Below are 7,500 nucleotides of genomic sequence, written 5' to 3' on the forward strand. Positions count from 1 at the left end.
TAAAATATTTACAATGCATCCATAAGGGTAAGATCCCTGGTAGTACTTTCCTTAGACAGCGTCTAGATTGTTTATAACGCTTCAAAAGGCTAAAATTACTGGCTAATACACTACGAGCCCTCAATGGAAATCCTCTGAACCATTTTACAACGCTTCCAGAAGGCTAAATTCACTGTTAGTTCTTTCTTCGGACAGCCTCCACTACAGTTATAACATTTCAAGAGGTTCCACATCACTGGTTATACCATCACTTCCACTTACTTCATATCCTCTAAAAGCATTTGCAACACTTCCAAAAAGCCAAACTTCACTGGCTGCCCACCACAAAAACATAGTGCAGAGCCTTTAGAATGTTCAGAACGCTTCCAGACCTCTAAAATCACCGGAATATGCAATTACTGCCTATCCTATACAACGTTTACCCTGCTTCCAGAAGGCTAGATCCACTGGATACACCACCACTTTTATTTAATGCACAGCCTTTACAACCTTTAGAACGATTCCAGAAGTCTAAAAAAAATACTAGAGCTTTGATCACACAGCCTGTATGACGTTTATAGAAGGGTCACATCATTGGCAATTCTTTTCTCAGACTGACTCTACAGAACCAATTGCATTTACTGCACATCAGCAGCTTCAACGTTTACAATTATTCCAGATTGCTCAGATCATTAGCAGTTCTTTCTTCAGCTAGGTTTCACAATGTAAATAACGCATCCAGAAGGCTAAAATCCCTGTCCACGGCACCATATGCACTAACAGCATAGTGTCTACAACGTTTAATAACACTTCGAGAAGGCTAACTTTTCTTGTTACTGCTTTCACTTACTGCACAGACTCTATATTATTAAGAATATTTCTAGAAGGCTGAAATCTCTGGCTATACCCCCCAATAGCACATACCACACGTCCTCTACAACGTTTATAACGATTCCAGAATGCTATATTTAAGAGCTATACCACCACTTACATATATTGAAGAGCATTTATAATATTTAAAACGCTTCCAGAAGGATAGAATCACTGGCTGCACCACCACATGAACTTACTGCAGAGCCTCTCTAACGTTTACAACGGTTCCAGAGGGTTGAAATCACTGCCTAAAACACCACATGCACTCATTACACATTATCTACAATGTATAAAACGCTTCCAGAAGGCTAAAATTAATGGCTACAACTCAACTTTCATTTACTGCACAGCCTGTACAACGTTTAAAACACTTCCAAAAGGCTAACATTACTTGCTACACCACCACTTACTCTTACTTCATAGCCTTTACAACGTTTTCAATGCTTTCAGAAGGCTAAAATAACATACCACATTACCACTTGTACTTTTAGCAAGGCCCTACATCGTTTAAACGCTCCCAGAAGGCCGGGGTCACTGACTGTACCATCAAACACATTTACTGCACAACATTTACATCTTTCAGAACGCCTCCACAAGACTAAAATGCTTAGCTGCACCATCTTTTGCACTCAGTACACAGCCTGTGCAACGTTTAATATGCATCAAGAAGGCTAAAATCACTCCCAGGTCTCAAATCAATGGTAATTATTTTCTACAATGTTTAGAATGTTTCCAGATTGGTAAAATCACTGGCGAGAACACAACATTCAATCACTTCAAAGCCTCTAAAACGATTACAAAGCTTCCTGAAGGCTAAAATTATTGGCTGCAACACCATTTGCAAACACTGCACAGCCTCTATAACTTTTAGAGGGCTTTCAGAATGATGAAAATCACTGCCAGCCTCTATAACGTTTACAATGTTTCCAAAGGTTAAAGGTCATTTCTACACATCCAGTTTCACATATTGCACATCCTCTGCAATGTTTACAAAGTTTCCAGAAGGCTAAAAATACTAGCTTCACAACCACTTGCACTTACTTCTCAACGTTATTACCCCTTCCACATCAATGTAATTATTATATATATTTTGCCTGACTGTTTTCCCTATTATACCACTTTCCTTTGTCCTTTCTCAGAAACTTGTTTGCTTTCATTTCACACTCCTTTTTCTTACTGGCTCCACCCATCCTAAATTTCTTCGACCCCTAGATTTAATTTTGAATCAGTCTCCACTCAGCAATTAAACCAAGGACTTTAAGTGTCCGGCAAGTAAGCAGACCCCTGTATTGTAATGCATCTATAACCTAAGTATAAGTGATATTATTGAAAGGGTTTAATAACGAATTGTGCTTTTGTTTCAAGTGTTCTCAATTCCCAGTGTGATTACTTTTGGAGACTTGGTTGTTGTTTGTCATTTGTCATTTGTCCTATTGTGTCATTCCTGTCCTTTATGACTTTTGGGTTCCTTTTATATGGACTTTAAGTTTAATTGTATTGTTTTGTGAATAATTTTTGTATAATTATATGAATTTTGTTAGATCTTATTCTCATTCAAATACCTTTATTTTATTATCATTATGGTCCATTGAACTCACATGCTAGAATGGTAAATTACCCTTCTATCTCACGACTGTGATAATATTATGGGGGCCCTTCCGGGATTTTTTTTGCTAAACTTCGTGGGTATGTAATAATTGACAATATCGTTAAGACTCAGTTGTTTGTTTTTGTAGTTGGTGATTCGTTATTCAACCTTACATGATATAAACATCCTTAAGTTATAGTTAGTTAGGGGACTGTTTTTGTGTTTGCTAGACCGCTGAAGAATCTATTTTTATTGTGCGTAAATTTTTCGTTGACAGAAGGTGGCCACTTCTTTTTTAGTAAACGACTGCCGGTAACCTTGTTATGGTTTCCCCACCCCCCGCCTCTCATAACCGAGACTCGGTGCGCGGGTTAAAAAGTTAATCTGTCGTACCATTGTTAAAAATTAATTTCTCTCGAATCATTCGTGATTTCCACTTGCTTATAGTCTTTCCCTGGGTCCTTAGATACCAATCTCTTGCGTTATTCATTTTCTGTAAAGTGTAATGAATCTTGTTAATGCCTCGACATATGTGTGTGAAGTTACCGTTCAAATCAAAGTGTAGTAAGTTACAGTTTTGACTTCACTTTGGTTTGAACCGTGAGTAAAATACTTTAGTCCGTCCGTATTCATTCTCCTTTTCCCATATATAAAATGTTTTGTGTATTAGTATTTGTCTAATCTGTTACTATTTATGCGTGGTTTATCGTTTTATGAGTGGTCAGTGCTTAACTAAGTGCGCTGCAATTTAGGAATTGTAAAACTCTAATTCAGGTCTTTATATTGTTCTTGAAGTTTCTTCTTAATTTTCACAATGGCGAAGTCTGATACTCAATAGTTTGTGGTGGATCCTTCCTCTGAATTGCATGCCCTTACCGCTGCTCGGAAGTCTGAATTAATGGAAGTGCTAGGCATTTAGACCTTGAGGTACGTTCTAGTATGCGTGAGTTTAACATTAGGAAAGTGATAACTGCTCACTATATACATATTGGAACCTAGGGTGACAAAGCTATGCAGTATCTTGTTCCAGAAACCCCTTCCCTTACATTTTAACAACAGCTAGAGTTTGAACGTCTTGCAGTCGAGCGTGAAAAAGCTCAGTTAGCTTTAAGAGAGGAAGAGTTAGCTTTGCAAGCCGCTGAAAAGAGACGTGAGTTTTTTAAATGGAAAGAGAAAGAAAGAGAAAAATTTGAAATGGAGAAAGCTGAGTTAGAATTTCCAGCTAGGGAAGGAAGAGAAAAGTTTGAAAAGGAGAAAGTTAAATTAGAATTAGAATCCAGTTTAACTATCAAGGTGGAACCTGAGAGGGCTTCAATTAATCTTCAGAATAGGCAAATGGAAGAAGAGTTATCTCTCTTTGACCTGACTAAAAATATAAAGTTAGTTCCCTCATTCACAGAGTATGATTCAGAGGATTATTTTTGGGTATCTGAGGAAACTGCTAATCACCTTAATTGGTCTGCTGAACAGTGGGTATGGCTCCTTAAACCTAAATTGTCAGGAAAAGCTGCTCAGGTTGTTAGGCATCTGGATGACACTAAGGGTTATAACCAGGTTAAGAAAGCAATCTTAGATGCATTTTCCATAACAGAGGAAGGATATAGACAAGCTTTTCGTAACCTATGTAAATCATATATCCAAACTTTTGCTTCTGACAAGCTTAGAGCTATCAAGAAATTGCTTAAGTATGCTGAAGTAACTTCTCTTGAAGAACTGATGAATTTAATGGTTCTTGAAGAATTTAAATGGAAACTTCCCATTAATGTAATGCTCTATATTGAAGATAGGCAGGAGAAAGATTTACTAAAGGCTGCTTCCCTGGCTGAGACTTATTCCTTAATATATAAGTCTATTCCTAATAAAAGAGCTGAGACTTTTGTAAAACCAGTTTCAGGAAAATCCCGTATTTCAGATGATAATGGCAAAGGTTCTTATAATCCTAAATGTAGTTAATGTAAGAAAGAAGGACATACTTTTCATAATTGTAAAGACCCTAAATGTAAAGGATCTGATAACTACCATAATGTTTTTATGAAACCTAACGTAAAATTTTCAGCCTCCCAGAGTAAACCTATTTCGCATGTGCAAGCAAATGTACCAGATGTGTTTGGTGATTTAAAGTCTGAAGGTATAATAGCTTTGGGGTAGAAAGAACAGAAGTCTAAGGTCACTATATTACGAGACACTGGAGCTGCCTTAACTTTGTTGCATAGTAAGGCTTTACCTAATGTTGAGAATAATCTAACTGGTGAGAAGGTGGTTGTAAGGGATCTTACTGGAATCTCATCCATTTCCCTTGCCAATGTCTACCTTGATTGTCCACTTGTAAAAGGGAAAGTTGAACTTGGGGTGATTGATACAGAATTACCGGTAAAAGGAGTTTCATTGCTATTGGGTAATGATTTAGCTGGGAAATTAATTGTACCAAATTTAATTGTCACTGATAACCCCATGGATGATAGGGTAGTTTTGGACAAACCTTTGATGGATAATGAGAAGGTAGATCTTGAACAAGCCCCAACACATATAGTCACTCGGTCCCAAGCAGGAGAAAAGGTAAATGATTTTGAAGTAGATAGTGATATCTTAACTAAGGTAATGTCTAGAGATAAACTAGTAGCTGCCCAGAGGTCATATCAATCTTTATCTTGTTTGCATGATAAGGCTGTTCATATAAAACCTTTGAATAAATCCCCATCTTTTTTATCATAATAATGGTATCCTAATGCGTTTTTACCGTCCTTCTAACTATTCAGATCTTGATACTTGGAATGAGAAATACCAAATTGTTGTTCCTTCTTCAGTAGGCACTCATATAATGGAAATTGCACTTGATGGACCAGTTGGTCATTTGGGACCATACAAAACTCACTATAGAATACTTGATAAGTTCTATTAACCATATCTGAGGAAAGGCGTAGGAGATTTCATAAAGACAGGTCATGTATGCTGAATAGCTGGCAAACCTAACCAAGTAACTCCTAAAGTACCTTTAGAGCCCGTGTTAGTTCCACATGAGCCCTTTGAGAAATTAGTAATAGACTGTTTTGGACCCTTTCCTAAGACGAAAGGTGGTAACCAATATTTATTAACTCTTAAGTATCCCAGTACTCGTTTTCCAGAGGCCATCCACTTAAGAATATATCTGCCGTAGAAATAATGCTAAACACCTTTCAAGTTTCTTTACTACTTACGGGATTCCCAAGGATATCCAAACTGATCGTGGTTCTAACTTTACACGTAAACTTTTTTCAAAAATCCTTAAGGAATTAAATATAAAACATAGCTTATCATCTACATATCATCCGGAATATCAGGGAGTCCTTGAACGATGGCACCAAACATTTAAAAGTATGTTAAAAAAGTTTTGGTGTAGAGAGCAATCTTAATTGGGATGAAGGAGTAAAGTTTTTGTCGTTTGCTATACGTGAGTTCCCCTAGGAATCCCTTGGTGTTTCTCCTTTTGAATTGGTATATGGGAGATTATTGAGAGGACCCCTTGCATTAATTAAAGATTTATGGTTAAAGCCCCCAGACTCTAATCAGACTGTAACTGTTCAACAATATTTGAGTAACTTTATAGAAACCCTTTCCAAAGTCCGTAAAATAGCCAGTGAAAACTTAAGCAAAGCTAAAATTAAAATGAAAAATAGTTATGATAAAAAAACGAAAATTAGGAAGGTCAACCCAGGAGATCTGGTGTTAGCATATTTTCCTTTCCCTGGATCCCCATTTTCCTTCAAATTCTTTGGTCCATATAAAGTAGTTAAAAATGTCAATAACCATACCAATGTGATTGAAACCCCTGATAGAAGGAAAAGTACTCAAATTATCCATGCCAATCTGCTTAAAAGGTATCATTCCAGAAATACTGAAACTGGTTATGGAGACAAAATTGTAAATGGTAATGTTAAGGTCAAGAACGAGAAACCTGAAGTAAGTGAACCTGAATTCATGTATTTGTGGAGTTTTGTAGATAATTGTGCTGCTCTGAAAGACTGAAAACTCATGTCAACATCTTTCTCCTTTTCAATCAGAAGGACTTGAAAATCCTATTTACTCTTACCCAGAACCTCATGGGAAAAACCCAGGTCAGTGTACAGTCCTCACCCATGGCATCGAACTTCTACTAGGAACTGCTCCCATAAGACAACACCCTTATCGCATCAGCCCGGCCCAGAAACTATTGATGAAATAAGTGGAATATCTTCTGAGTGCCGGTTTAGCTATACCAAGCAAGTCACCATGGGCGTCTCCATGTCTATTGGTACCAAAGGAGGATGGCAGCATGCGACTGTGTACAGACTACAGGAGAGTAAATTCTGCTACTGTTAAGGATTGTTACCCTTTACCCCGTCTAGATGACCTTATAGACTCTGTGGGCCAAGCAGTGTATGTAGCTAAGATAGATCTCCTTAAAGGGTTTTATCAGGTGAAGTTAACATCTAGAGCCAAGCTTATATCGGCTTTCATAACTCCTTTCGGGTTATTCCAGTATGAACTAATGCCTTTTGGTTTAGCAAATGCCCCATCCATATTTCAACACATAATTAACAACACTATTCAGTGTTCAGAGGGAGTATTTGCATATCTAGATGGTATATTGGTGATTGGAGATTCTTGGGAAGAGCTTATGAAACGTTTGAATATGCTCTTTGATAGATTAAGAGAAGCCCAGTTAACAAAAAATTTACAAAAATGTACTTTTGGTCAAGCTACAGTTACTTACTTGGGACATATTGTGGGTGGAGGTAATGTCAGGCCTAAAACTGCAAATGTTAATGCCATTCTTGACTATCCAGAACATAAGACTGGAGATTTTCAGAAGAGGTTTCAGATGGAAGAATTCCGACAAGGAAAACCAAGAGGTTGCCATACACCATTTCAGATACCGAGACATCCACAGTGTCTTTACGAGTGGTTCTGAATACCAGAAGGATCCAGAGAAACTGGGTAAACCAGTCAGAGCGCTTGCAGCGGGACATCAACACTGCTTTGATGGTACAATGATAACGTTCAACCATACTGGTGAAAGCAGGGTTGTATGCATTGTTCTAAGG

The 7,500-nt window shown here is 37.6% G+C and overlaps 1 protein-coding gene across 3 annotated transcripts in view; it reads right to left on the minus strand.

Annotated features, from left to right (window-relative positions):
* LOC137633618 (uncharacterized) overlaps positions 1-7,500 on the minus strand; it is an 871,256-nt gene that overhangs the window by 529,803 nt on the left and 333,953 nt on the right. The gene's annotated exons all lie outside the window — the stretch shown is intronic.

The sequence above is a fragment of the Palaemon carinicauda genome, chromosome 43, assembly GCF_036898095.1.
Source record: "Palaemon carinicauda isolate YSFRI2023 chromosome 43, ASM3689809v2, whole genome shotgun sequence".
In the NCBI taxonomy this organism is placed as follows: Eukaryota; Metazoa; Arthropoda; class Malacostraca; order Decapoda; family Palaemonidae; genus Palaemon; species Palaemon carinicauda.